The 14299-nt window shown below is 37.3% G+C and overlaps 1 long non-coding RNA gene across 1 annotated transcript in view; it reads left to right on the top strand.

Annotated features, from left to right (window-relative positions):
* The first annotated feature begins 7348 nt into the window (after positions 1 to 7348).
* LOC106007337 overlaps positions 7349 to 14299 on the top strand; it is a 109145-nt gene continuing 102194 nt past the window's right edge. The window contains exon 1 of the long non-coding RNA XR_001182045.2: positions 7349 to 7410. This is a non-coding gene — a long non-coding RNA (uncharacterized LOC106007337). The remainder of the gene's footprint in view (positions 7411 to 14299) is intronic.

The following is a 14299-nucleotide window of genomic DNA, read 5'->3' as shown; positions in this document are numbered from 1 at the left end:
TTTACTGAATGAGAATCTTTTGGCATGTGGTCCTGCAGACTGTTTTTAACAAGGGCTCCCCAAGTGATTCTGATGTCTGATAGTTTGAAAACCTTTGTAGGGATTAATACTTTCTAGAAACATAAATTAAATGGAAGACTGGCCTCACACAAAGACGAGATGACTTTAGAGTTTGTATATGCAGGAGGTGTGGAATAAAGGCAACTTGCCTCTAGCTATATTACAAGGAGAAGGGAGCTGAGGAAGGGAAACAATAAGGAAGGAGAGAGACGGAATTTTGGTGAGCAGATAGAGCCAGAAAAACCTCAGAGGTTCAGTTAGCAGAAGTGGCTAAGCTCGTACACCTCTCTATCACCTCCTGCCTCAAAGTCATTCTTTCAACAGCCCTCACTGTGATTGATGGGTGAGGACGATGCTTAGATGATGGGGACATGGAAACGAAGAAGAGTCTCTCCTTGTCTACTGAGAATTCAGGGTCTTGAAGTGAAAAAAGAAAAAAGAAATGTGTCTCTTGAGAATCTGCAGTGTGCACCTCATAGGCAAAATCAAAAGGGAGAGGCTAGGTCACAGGAATGAGAGACAGGATGAAGAGAACAGAAAAAAAAAAAAAAAAGGAGAAATAAGGGGACAGAGAGAGTGAGCATGAGGCAGTTTTATTTGTACTAGAACATTTAGGAATTCGTTTTTAGCCCCTCCAATTACTCAATGGCAACCTCTGCTTTGATTTGGAGATACGGCCCCTGATGATTCTTTATTCTCACTGTTCCTCTGAACAGAACCACAGAACTGCAAACAAAAGTCTATCCTTTCCTTAGGATGTTAGAGTTGGCAAAAAGCAAAAGTAACTCATCAGAGACATGACCTATTAAGCTATGTGTGGGTCAGAAACAACATATTCTTATACTGACATCTGGTCATCTTCCTAGTTCTGTGGGCATAGTATTAATCTTGGAGCCTCATCTTAAAATTATCATTGTATCCACCAGGAAAGGGTTATAGATGAAACCATATTACTAAAAACTAACACTAAATGAAACATCACTGCGCTTTCAGAACATGGATGATTTCTAAAAGTCACCTTGTTAAACAGACTAAAATGTTTTAAAGAATGACTTTATTGTTTTCGTCAAATAATATGTTTGCCCATCATTGTTTTAAAAAACCCAAGCAATACAGAAAGTTACAAAGAAAGAAGCAAATAATTTCCCAAAGTACAGATGACTAACATTTGATGAACAGAATGCATAAATACAAATAGAAGGTAGGTAGTTAGAAATGGTTTCAGAAAAGGGGTTACTATGGTACATGATTTTTTAAGAAAGTTTTTATTTTGGAATAAATTTAAATTTACAGAAACATTGCAAAGACAGTACAGAGTATTCTCATAAACCCCTCATCTAGTTTCCTCTACTATCAAATCTTGTTATCATGGTACATTGAGCACAGCAAAGAAACCAACATTAGTGTATTGCTATTAACTAAATCCAAGACTTTATTGAATTCACCAATTTTTCCACTAAGGCCCTCATTCTGTTCCAAGATCCACACTGCATTTGGTTGTCAGGTATTAGTTAGGATTCTCCAGAGGGGCAGAACCAATAGGATGTGTGTATATATACTATTTATGTATTGAAGGAGAAAGAGACTTATTATTAAGAATTAACTGATGTGGTTATGGAAACTGAGAATTCCCAAGATCTGCAGTCAACAAGCTTTTATTTCTTCTTGTTGTCTCATAACTGAAACTAGGATTTCCAGTCAAATGTTGAGCAACAGTGGTGAAAGTGGACATCTATGTCTAGTTCCTGACCTTAGGGGGAAAGCTCTCAATTTCTTCCTATTGAGAATGATACTCCCTGTGGGTTTTTAGCCCATGGGTGACAATGTATAGTTTTAGTCTGAAAGCTGGCAGGTTGGAAACCCAAAAAGAGTTGATCTTTCAGTTCAAGTTTAAAGACTGGAAAAAACTGATGTTTCAGTTCAAAGCAGTCAGGCAAGAGGAGTTTCCCTTTTCTCAGCCTTTTTAATCAAGTCATGTCTTCAATTGATTGGATGAGACCCACCCATGTTAGGGAGGGCAATCTGCTTTATTCAGTCTATCCATTCAAATGTTAATTTCATCTAGAAATACCCTCACTAGGGACACACCCAGAAGAATTTGCCCAAACATCCGGGTACCCTATGGTCCAGTCAAGTTGATACACCAAATTAACCATCACAAGGATACATAATATTTTAAATTTAATATGTTCAACTTGCCAGATCATTTCATGTCCCCTTCATTTAAAGTGCTCAAAGTAAGCAGACAGCTTACTAGAAGCCCTAACTTCTGCCCCCATCAGTTTAGTTGAATACTTTCCACGAGCTTGTGTTTGAACTCAAAACTTTTAAAATCATGTAACTTCTGGCACCCAGCTGGCTTAGTCAAAGGGGCATGTACTCTCAATCTTGGGGCATCAGTTCAAGCCCCATTTTGGGTGTAAAGATTACTTACATAAATAAAACTTTAAATAACAGGTTTTTTAAAAACTGAATCAATCCCATGGTGCCTGGATGGCTCAGTCCGTAAGCATCTGCCTTTGGCTCAGGTCATGATCCTAGGGTCCTGGGATCAAGCCCCGCATCAGGGTGGGGGGGGGGTGTCCCAGCTCAGTGGGGAGCCTGCTTCTCCCTTCCCTACTTCCCCTGTTTGTTTTCCCTCTCTTGCTGTCTCTCTCTGTGTCAAATAAATAAATAAAATCTTAAAAAAAAAAAAAACCTGACACAATACCAATGCAAAAAAGAATGAATTGTTATTTCCATAAAGACTGGATCAAGTGTGTTAGGAAGACTGAAGAGATGTAAGAGATTTGGATTAGGTATGAGCATCACAATGGTAAAATGTTGGGATGTGGAGGGGAATCTAGGGAGATTCTGCACTCAGATTCTTTCCCAAGTGTCTTTCAGCTCTTGTTCCATTTTTTTAAAAATTGAGACCGGAAATCCTGGAGAGTACATTATTAGTATAGTTCATGCAAAAAAGATGGCCGGGGGGAATTCCAATCAGGGGACCACTTTCAAAGAAAAGATCTTGGCCCCAAATCAAAAGATTGGCAAATGACCATATATGTGGTTTATGTTAAAATATGCATTTGGTGAAGATGAAAACGTTCTAGAGATGGGAAGTGGTGATAGCTGTACAACAATGTGAATATATTAATGTCACAGGACTGTACATTTAAAAATGACTAAAATGATAAGTTTTGTTATCTGTATTTTACCACAGCACCAAAAGTGAAATATGCAAAGTATGTATATTTTTTCACATTCCTTGTTTTAACAAGTAGTTTTTGTTAACTTACAAATGGTTGCATTGGATAAGAGGGCTTATTCTCTACTAAATTTATTTTTACTTTAACTTACTAGAAGAAGGGGATACCAATATGAAATTGAATGAATTATTAGGTAAAAGATCCCTTTTCTAATTTTAAATCAAGAGATTTTAATTCTCTGACATAGCTCTAAATTTAAGAGAAAAATATTCAATGAAAAACTTTACGAGATTAGAACAGTGCTTCTTAATCCAAGGCAGGGCCAAGTGCATTTAGAAATGCATGGACATGTTTTCAGTGATCATAATAGTTGAGGTGATTTTGGCATTCTGGAATCTGGGCTCTAAAGATGGCAAACATCTTACATTACACAGGGCAGTCCTGATATCAACGACATGCCTACCCCAAATGTCAATAGTAACCTCAGTGACAAAGAATGAGGTAGAGTCAATATATTTAAAAAATTATGTTTCAGTTTTGCATGGTATTATTGACGTCCTTATGAAATTTGAGAAAACACACATTTTACTTTCCTTCCACATCTAACTCCTTTTTTTTTTTTTTTTGTACTAGTCCTTCCAGCGCTTGGGTTTATAACATTCATCTCCTATTCTGAAACCATAATGCAAACAGTTGTTTAGTCCTGATGCTATTTTATGATTTAGTACTCAATACCAGATCTATTCATGCCGTAGCTTCTCTGTTTCAGTGCTCTTTACTTTGATTCATCTACTTGGTTGCCTCCATTTTTGTCATAGAGCAGTTTTTTAAAAAAAAGATTTATGTATTTTAAAGGGGGGGAGGGGCCAAGGGAGAGGGAGAGAGTGTCTCAAGTAAGCTCCATGCTGAGCATGGAACCTGATGTGTGGCTTGATCTCAGGACCCTGAGATTGACCTGATCCAAAACCAAGAGTCGGTTACTTAAATGACTATACCACCCAGGTGCCCCATCATACAGAAGTTTTTAATTAACCTCTTTTTTTATACCAAGAAAATTTCGTGGATTTTGATTTCTTTACATTTTTTCATGCTTACTATCTATCTTTTCATTTATCCTAGCAGAGTAATTTAATTGGGTTGAAAATTTTGAAGTCACACAGTCTTTTCCTCACAACTTTGTAGACATTGCTGCCCTGTTTTTGGTTTTGAGAGCAATGTGGGGGTTCAATTGAGTTTCCTCCTTTACTTTTTGTTGGTATGTGCATTTCTATTTTATTAGTTTTGTTTAGGAGAAATATTTCTAAACATAAAACAACTGGGTTAATGTCTTAAAATTCTTTTTAGATATTTTGAGGGTCAGGGGTAGAAACAAAGAAACAAACGTTTCTTACAGTTCTTTTAAGATGACTTGGGTATAAAAAATAATTTAAAAGGTATTTTTCTCTTACTATCTTGTAAATATAATATTTGGTACATTCAAAAGGTCAAATATAAAATGTGCAGCATACATAATCAAAATAAAAACTTTAATATAATCACTCAGGAACTGAAAGGGTCACCAAGACTGTAGCATCTACTGGCTCCTCCCCTTCTATTTCCCTCACTTTCCCCTGAGGGAGCAACTCTCAAGTACATTTATCGTTACTTTGCCATATTTCAGATGCTTTTTATCTTGTATGTATATATCCATAAGTAATATATCATTTCGCTCATTTTTGAGTTATATAAAAATGATATAGTATCTAAAATCTTTTGGAAGTCTCTTTCATTCAAGCTAATGTTTTTAAAGATTCATCCCTATTGTTTTGTGTTACTATACAGTGCTCACTTTTTTTTTTTTAAAGATTTATTTATTTATTTATTTATTTGACAGACAGAGATCACAAGTAGGCAGAGAGGCAGGCAGAGAGAGAGAGAGAGGAAGAAGCAGGCTCCCTGCCGAGCAGAAAGCCCGATGTGGGACTCGATTCCAGGACCCTGGGAACATGACCTGAGCTGAAGGCAGAGGCTGTAACCCACTGAGCCACCCAGGTGCCCCCAGTGCTCACTTTTTAATAGCATTATTGGTATATAATTTACATGCCATAAAGTTTACCTCTTAAAGTACATAGTTCAACAGCTTTCAGCATATTTGCAGAGTTGCGTGACCATCGCCATCTTCTAATGTTAGATTATTCTTATCACGTCCCAAAAGAAACTTTATACCTAACAGCAGTTACTCCCAATTCCTTTTTCCCCTGATCCTTTATACCCTATCTCACCACCAGGGATCTGCAGTCCCACCTCTACTGTATATCAAGTATCTGTAGATGTCTGGGTCTATTCTTTATTCCATTCTGTTTCTTTCCATTTGTCAATCTTTCTAACAGTCTGCCAAAATCATAGTCTTAATCATTTTTTTAAAGATTTTATTTACTTATTTATTAGAAGGAGAGAGAGGGCAGCAGAGGAGAGAGGCAGTGGGGAATGGAGGGAGAGAATCCCAGGCCGACTCCCCACCGAGCCCAGAGGCAGAAATTAACGTGGATGCTAGGTAATTTCACCTATAAAATTACAAGAGGATAGTCTCTGCTGGTAGGAAGACTCTAAACAATGGATTCCATTGCTTTATTAGCTTTAGAACATTCAAGTTTTTAAATTTGTAAGTCAGTTTTGGTAAGTTATATTTTCCCAAGAATTATGTCATTTCGTCTAGGTTTTCAAATGTATCGACAAATTTATTACTCATGCTATTTTCTTCTTAATCTGTGCTGTTCCTATATTTACATTCCCTTTTTAGTCTTTTTATTATTTGTGCTCTCTTTGTTTCCTCAGTCTTGCCAAAAGATTGTCTGGTGTTTTTTTGTTTTTGTTTTTTTAAGGTTTTATTTATTTATTTGAGAGAGAGAGCGCATGAGCGGGGTAAGGGACAGAGGGAGAAGCAGACTCCCCACTGAGCAGGGAGCCTGTCATGGGGCTTGATCCTGGGACTCTAGGATCATGTCCTGAGCTGAAGGCAGACACCCAGCTGACTGAGCCACCCAGGTTCCCAAGATTGTCCGTTTTTAAACTCTTTTCAAAAAGCTGACTTTCATGTCTGCCTTTCTGTTGTAGTTTCCAGTTTCGTGGAACTCTCATTTTCCTTCTTTCCTTTTATTTACTTTGGATTTCTTCTCTTGTCCTTTTCTAAATTGTTAAGATGGGGGCTTAGTTCATTTTCATACTTTCTTTTCTAATTATGGCTGACAAATTTCCTTTAAAAATATTAGTTCTGATGGATTATATTTTCATTACAATTTAGCTTTAAATATTTAAACTTCATGATTTCTTAACTGATAAATGAATAATCTCTTTTCAAAGATGTGAGAACTTTAAAGGTACCTTTTTGCTCTTGACTTCTGTATTAATTGAATTATCACCAGAGAATACTATCTTTCTAATGAGGTCAACTTTAGATTCAAATCTCCTTTAGTATGAGTCTGTTAATGACAAACTCTGTTTTTGTTTAGCTGTGTCTTTATTTCACTCTGAAACAGTGAATAGTTCATAATTCCTTCAGCAACAAATAATTTTCCATTGCTTCCTGTTTTCTGTTTTCACTGCTGAGCATTTTGCTGTCCATGAAATGATCATCTTTTTGTGATATCTTTCCTCTCTAGCTGCTTTAAGAACTTTTGTCCTTAAAAACAAAACAAAACAAAACTTTTGTTCTTGCCTCTCTAAAGTCACTTCATATCTAGGTATTGATTTTATTTATCCTACTTGGGAATACTATGCTTTCTGAAATTATAGATTAATAGTGTATAGCATTTCTGGAAGTTTTTCGCCGATTATTAGTCCTTGACTAGCTTTATTCTTGCCTTCTGTGGCTTTGATTTGACATATGTTAGCCTTTCTCATTTCATCCTCAATAAATAAATTATTCTCATATTTCCCAGTCCTTTTTCTTTCTGGATTGTGCTCTGGTTAATTTATTCATTTCTTAAAGACTTCTTTTTTTTTTTTTTTTTTTTTTTTTAATTTAACAGGCAGAGATCACAAGTAGGCAGAGAAGCAGGCAGAGAGAGAGGAGGAAGCAGGCTCCCAGCTGAGCAGAGAGCCCGATGCGGGCCTCGATTCCAGGACCCTGGGATCATGACCCGAACCGAAGGCAGAGGCTTTAACCCACTGAGCCACCCAGGTGCCCAATTTATTCATTTCTGTGTTTGAGTTCATTAATGCTTTTTCAGCTGTGGCTAAGCTGCTTTTTAACATGTTTTGTTTTTTCTTTAACATTTACATATTTTATATTTAGATGTTCCATTTAGTTATTTTTCAGAATGGCCTGATCATGCTTTAAAGTTTTCTGTTGTTTTCTTATTCTTTTGATTCTGTATTTCTTTAAGTACTTTGTAAGCAGCTAGTCTATATCTGACAGCTCTAACATAGATGGCTTACCTCCTTGTGTGCCTAGTGGTCTTTGACTGCAAACAATAGTTGCCTGATTATAAATTATGGGAATCTCATGGGGTATACCGTAGGATGCTTTCCTATAGATATTTGGTTTGGTTTCTCTTAGGAGTTGGGAGCCTACCAATCTGGGGTCACATTAGTTCTCTTTGAGAGTCCTGGCTTAATGCAGAATCTAAGGTTCAGTTCCCCTTCCTTGCTGTTAACTCCAGGTTCTGTATCTAAATTGCAATTTATAGTATCCTTCTGGCATTTTCCCAGTATGACACAGTTCTCTCCTCTGCTTCTTACTCAGAACATTTGTCAGCTGCTCTAAGCTCCAGTGTTGACTCAGCTTGTTCCTTTATTTAGAGAATGGGGGACAGGAGGACTGGACTTGGAGATTATTTTATCCACTTCAGGGAGTCCAGCAACAAATCAAAATGTTGTATTTAGGATCTAATTGGTTTTCAGCAGAGTGTCTTGTCTACTATTGCTGCTGGAAGTGGAAGTCCTATTCTTAATCTGTGAAGTTCAGTAAATAAAACACATGTGTTAACCATTCTGCCTCTGTTTTTTGAGCACAAGGTGCCCTATTATGATATAAAGGGTCAGGTATCTATAATTATTTTTGTATTTTCAATTACAAATAAGGAAACTGGGGCTCAGAAACACTAAATGAGGGGCGCCTGGGTGGCTCAGTGGGTTAAAGCCTCTGTCTTCGGCTCGGGTCATGATCCCAGGGTCCTGGGATCGAGCCTCGCATGGGGCTCTCTGCTCAGCAGGGAGCCTGCTTCCCCCTTTCTCTCTGCCTGCCTCTCTGCCTACTTGTGATCTCTGTCTGTCAAATGAATAAATAAAATCTTAAAAAAAAAAAAAAAGAAACACTAAATGAGTTACTCAATTTGTGATAAAGTTGAGGGTGGGGCACTAGAAATCATGTTTAATGCCTAATCCAGTTGTCTTTTTAATAAATCCTTCTAATGCTCTTTAGGTCTAATTTTAAAAGACATATTAAATTTTACCTATAATTGTTTATATTACTACAAGATTTGTAATTTTATTTTTATGTCTATGCATGCCTAAGTCTAGATACATGTATTCATGTTTAATCACATCTATATATCAGCAAATACAAGGCTATATAGAAACTACAGTAAGTACAATTAAATATGTACATAGGTCTGACTATAAGAAAGATACTTTGGAGTCTTAAAGGGAACTACAGAATCTTAATTTTGTCTTTCTCTAATACATGTGGTCTTTAAGATCAAAATAATTGTATACATAGAATATTTGTTTTCACTCGTTCACAAGAGCCAATAATCTCTGGTAAAGATTATGATGACTTGGATTAGCTATGGTAATCCATAGTATACTATATCACTAGTAGTCTTTTCAATAATATCTCCATTGAGTTAACTCATAGGTTAAAATTATAAATTACATAAATACAGCAAGAGGAAAAAAAAAGGGGGAGATTCCTTATAGGCAATGCTCACAGCAGTCCTCAGGAAATCCTTCAACATAAACAGTCCCTAGCATAGCACAGAATTAATAATATAGTCCAGGGAGAGCAAGGGGGAAGACTAGAGACAATCACTAAAGCAGTTATTTCAATTTAAGGGAGCCTGTTACCAGAGCACCTGAGTGGAAAGGAGTAGAAGCAGACTGGCAGATAATACCAGCATTCCAGCAAGGTTATCAATAGTTGCTAGAAGCTACCTTAGGATTTCTGCAATCTTATCTGATAGTTTCTATTTCTACTAGCTTTGTTAGGAGAAGTATTTTTAAACATAAAACAATTGGGTTAATGTCCCAAAATTCATTTTAGATAATTTGAGGGTCAGAGATAAAGAAAGATATTTCTTAAAGTTCTTTTGGGATGACTTGGCTGTAAGAAATCATTATCCCTCCCTTTTTTAAAGTTTTCATAGGTTCCCTACCCTGGGGAGCATCTTAGTTAGTGTCTTTCATTTTTATTTCTATGTTAACACAAGAGAAAAAAATGTACTTAGAGGGGTATTTTTTTCTCCTTTAACCTTCTGTGCCATTTAGGTTTTGATTCTCCATCCTTAACATGTACCACCCCCGGAAGACTTCTGGCATGTAGCTCCACTTATCATAAGCAGGAATTACTATTATATTTTTTAAGTAGGCTCCACACCAGAGCAAAGCCCAGTGTGGGGCTTGAACTCACAACTGTGAGATCAAGACCTGAGCTGAGATCAAGAGTCAGACACTCAACTGACTCAGCCACCCAGGTGCCCCCCAAAACAGCTATTTAGTAAAGTGGGACACTAGTTTGAATATAATTATCCTGAGGTATTTTTTGGGGGAGGGGGGACTGTGAGTTTAAAAAAAAATCTGTATTATTAAGATTATTCACAGCATGGTCCACATCTGCTACTATTTTTGAAAAACACTAACAGATGAAGATATTTGTGAATTTTATGGGCAAGAGTGGAGGTGCGGAGCTAAGAGCAGCAGTGCTGTATTGCCCCTTAAATGGTAGGAGACATGAAGATAAGGCAACCTGGAGGGAAGGGCACATGGAAGTAGGTGGTTTCAACAAGCCAGCTCCGTAACTGACTTTCCCAGAGTCAATTTCTAATTTTTCAGTAAATGATTATTCATCTAAGGGATTGCTCAAGACCTTTGTTTCTCTTTTTCAATTTCTACCTTTTATATAATAACATGAGACGTTATGGAAGATGAACTTAAATTATTTATGCTATACATACTTCATAACTGCTACAAAGCCTAAGAGGGAAAATACTGCCCTGAAATTTCCAGTGAAGCAATCCCCGAGGGGTTTGGTCTCCGCATCGGGGTGTGAATGGGTTTTCCATCATATCTGCTGCTTCTAGAGGATACCATGAATTCAAATGTCCTTTGCAGTCTGAGTTGCCTGGTATTACTGTCATTCTTTTTCAATAGCAGTGACAGTTTCACTTGTCAAGGAAACCAGCTAATTCTTAGAGACTTAACAATGGGAGAAGTTGGGGTGCCTGGATGGCTCAGTCATTAAGCGTCTGCCTTTGGCTTAGGTCATGATTCCAGGGTCCTAGGTTCGAGCCCTGCATTAGGCTCTCTGCTCAGTGGGAAGCCTGCTTCTCCCTCTTCCACTCCCCCTGTGTGTGTTCTCTCTTGCTGTATCTCTCTCCATCAAATAAATAAATAAAATCTTAAAACAAAAACAACAAAAAACAGTGGGAGAAGTTGGTATATAATAACACAATAGATTGTTTTTAATTGCTGAAAGAGATGTCCTTCTTAAGTCTCCTGACACAGAGTCAGAAGTTAGGGCAGTGAGAGAAGCTTGTTACACCTACAGCCCTGTGGGAAGCAGCAACAGTTGGCATTTTCTCAGGAGAGCCCAGTCACTCATTATTTTAGTGTTTGTGCTAGTGAACACCTTCGAAGCGAAAATTAATTTCCCTTTTGGATTACTTAGCATATTATTTTTAATGTTGAAGTTTTCCACATCATCCTTAGCCACAAATTTTTTCCAGCATGATTGAGGTAAAAAAATTCACATGATTTTTTTTCTAACAGCACATTAAAAACAGATTTTGAGAGATTTGTTATTGCCCATCATTTCCTCATAGACAATAATGATCTTTCCTTAAAGGAAAAAAAAAAGGAAATAAAAATGTTTAGCATTAGATATTAAAACGAAAGTTAAGCATTTTATTGTGAGAAGGGGGTGAAGATCTCCTCAAAACGCCCATAGGATCAGTGAAAATCCACATATTTCTTTCTTTAAAAATTCCAAATGATTCAAACCTTCAGTGTGCTAATCAAGAATAAGTTTCAGAATATTAAGATCCTTCCAAGCCTGCCTGAAGTCCTGCCTATTTTGCACCTGTCACCTCAAATCTGGTTGTTAGTGAATAGCAAGGACAAAGGCCTTTCTCGATCTCTCCAGCTGCACCTGCCGGTGCATCTCTGGGCTGTGCCTAGAGACAAGAGACAAGCCAGAGGAGCATGAATCAACCAGTTTCCGCTTCCTCTTCTCACTGCTCCCCCACCTGTCAAGACCCCTAATTCTGAGTGGCTGGAGGAGCGTCTGATGCCTGTCCAGGTCCCCTTCTGCCAACTCTGCACATGGGCAGTCTCTCGAGAGGAACACATTCCAAGCTGCCAAACACTCAGTGTCCCTTCCTCAGCACTAAACTTTTAGATGGCTTTCCAAGCAGGCTACGTTCTGGGGAATTTTGCTGTCATTTCCTTAGAGGGGGTCACCAGTAGAGGTTCTTAATGTCCTTATGAGCAGCTACATTTAGGCCAAGTTTACTAAGTTATTAAGTAACTCTGGTAGATAAAATGCACTATAAAAATGATAGTAAAGGATGGAAACCATCTCCTATTTCTACTTTAATACTATGTAATGTCGTGTTTGAGTGAGCTGTTGTTGTTTAAGGGGTTCGGAGGAAAGAGATTCATCTTAAAAATAAGGCAGATGGAAGCCAGAATAGATACAGGGAAGTTGTGGAGATTTGAGAAGTGGCAGTGAAATTTCTTTTTGATTAGTTTTGGTGGTATCACAGTGTTTGTTTTTTTAACTTTCTGTGTGCTTTAGGTTAGAGGAGAAAATGGCAGTTTAGGAAAGCAAATAGATCTTTATTCTTGGAATGGCAAATAAAATTCTTCTCCCTTTTAAATTGAGAACCAGCAGGTGAAGATCCTTGTTTCTAGGGAAAGATGTAAGCTTTCTAGAAACCTCCTCAAAGAACTTCAGATGGATAACCCTGGAAGGCTTAAGTTGGGATCTACTGAAATCTAGGAAAATACTGAGTTTGAATCACAGTGACTGAACAGCTAATGTTCATGAGGTATTTAACTCCACGGAAAAACACGTGTAGTTGACCCTGGAACAATTGTGGGTGTCAGGGGTGCCCAACCCCACAGAGTTGAAAATCCATGTATAATTTCTGACTCCCCCCCAAACTTAACGACTAACAGCCTGTAGACTGGAAGACTTCCTGATAAAATAAATGGTCAATTAACACATATTTTATGTATGTATTATATACCGTTATCCTTTTAATAAGTAATCTAGACACAAGGAAATGTTACTAAGAAAATCATAAGAGAAAATACATTAACAGTACTGTACTGTATTTATGAAAAAAATCCATGTGTTAAGTAGATCTTTGCAGTTCAAATTTGTGCTGTTCCAAGGTCAATTGTATTTCTTTAGCCTTAGCTCTGTATGTAACATTTTTTCAAATGTGTGTTTAAAATGTTGAGTGTAGGTTTTATTATGTGATTTTTAATTAAATAGAATGTTCCTTTTTTTAAAAGATTTATTTATTTTAGAGAGCATGTGTGCATGTGTGAGGGGGAAGGGGCAGAGGGAGAGGGAGAGAGAATCTCAAGCAGACTCCCTGCTGAGCAGGGAGCCAGGCACAGGGCTTGATCCCAGGACTCTGGGATCATGACCTGAGCCAAAATCAAGAGTTGGTCACTTAACTGAGCCACCCAGGTGCGCCATTAAACAAAATGGTCTTTTAGGGGCACCTGGGCAGCTTAATTGGTTAAGCAACTACCTTGGGCTCAGGTCATGATCTTGGAGTCCACTTCATGACTTTTATAGAAGAAAATAATAATTCCTCTTTGGCTAGGTTGATACCATGCCTATTGGAAGTTATAACTAGAATGATCAAATGCCCAGGCACTGGCATCTACAAGGCAGAACTCAAATTGTATGATATGTTAAATAATGTAAAATATGGGGATACAATACATACTTTAAGGAACATTTATTATTACATTTATTTAAGGGACATTTTCTGAGGATCTCTGTTCATTCTACTGGATCACAAAGGCCAGTAGCAGAAAGATGAGAATTCTTTACCAAGTCCAACAAATCAAAAGGTATGGATCTACAAATCAACAGCATCATTCTGGATCTAAGGAAACCTACCTCAAATCCCATGGAATTTCAGTTTAGGGCTCTATATTTTTCTTCTTCAGTATAAATCATCTCCAAACCTACCCTGCCTTAGAATAAAGGGGATGAGGTAGAAAGAAAAAAAAATGAACCAGAAATTCTAAAGTAAAAGAAGTAATTGATTATAATCATGTCAAAGCCAGGAAACCAAAAATTAATGCTTTCCTATAAAGGATGGAGGATGTCTAGTTGGGTTGTTAAATGAGCACTGGAGTATGCAGAAAGGCCCATAAGGGGGATTTACTGGTGTTGGAAGAACTTTAGCCCTAGCACTTCATGACTTTTGAACTTTCACCTTTATAGTTAGACAATTACACTCTTAGAGTTAAAAACAAAAACAAAAATGAAAATGAAAAACAAAACAAAACAAACCTGATATATGATAAAATTAATACTATAAGGGGACAGGAGAAGAGGTTGAATTAGGTTGATTTGAAGGAAAATGATGTTTCAGAAGAGATAAATATATATATTTAAAAGATACTAAGATATCCAAATCAAATAGCTGGGACTAGCAACAATTCAGGTCTAATGCCACTTCTGTGTAGGAAGGAATTGTTTAAGGAACCTAGTCGTGTCAGAGAAGACAAAATCCAGCGCTTAGCTGTGAACATTTTGTAAGATTATCCTGTGACTCTTCGTGTATTGGAATTAATAGCAGTTCCCTAGGCCAAAATTTGTC

This window comes from Mustela putorius, unplaced genomic scaffold, assembly GCF_011764305.1.
Source record: "Mustela putorius furo isolate JIRA1106 unplaced genomic scaffold, ASM1176430v1.1 tig00003845_pilon_pilon_pilon, whole genome shotgun sequence".
Lineage (NCBI taxonomy): Eukaryota > Metazoa > Chordata > Mammalia > Carnivora > Mustelidae > Mustela > Mustela putorius.
This window is presented reverse-complemented; position numbering and strand designations above follow the sequence as displayed.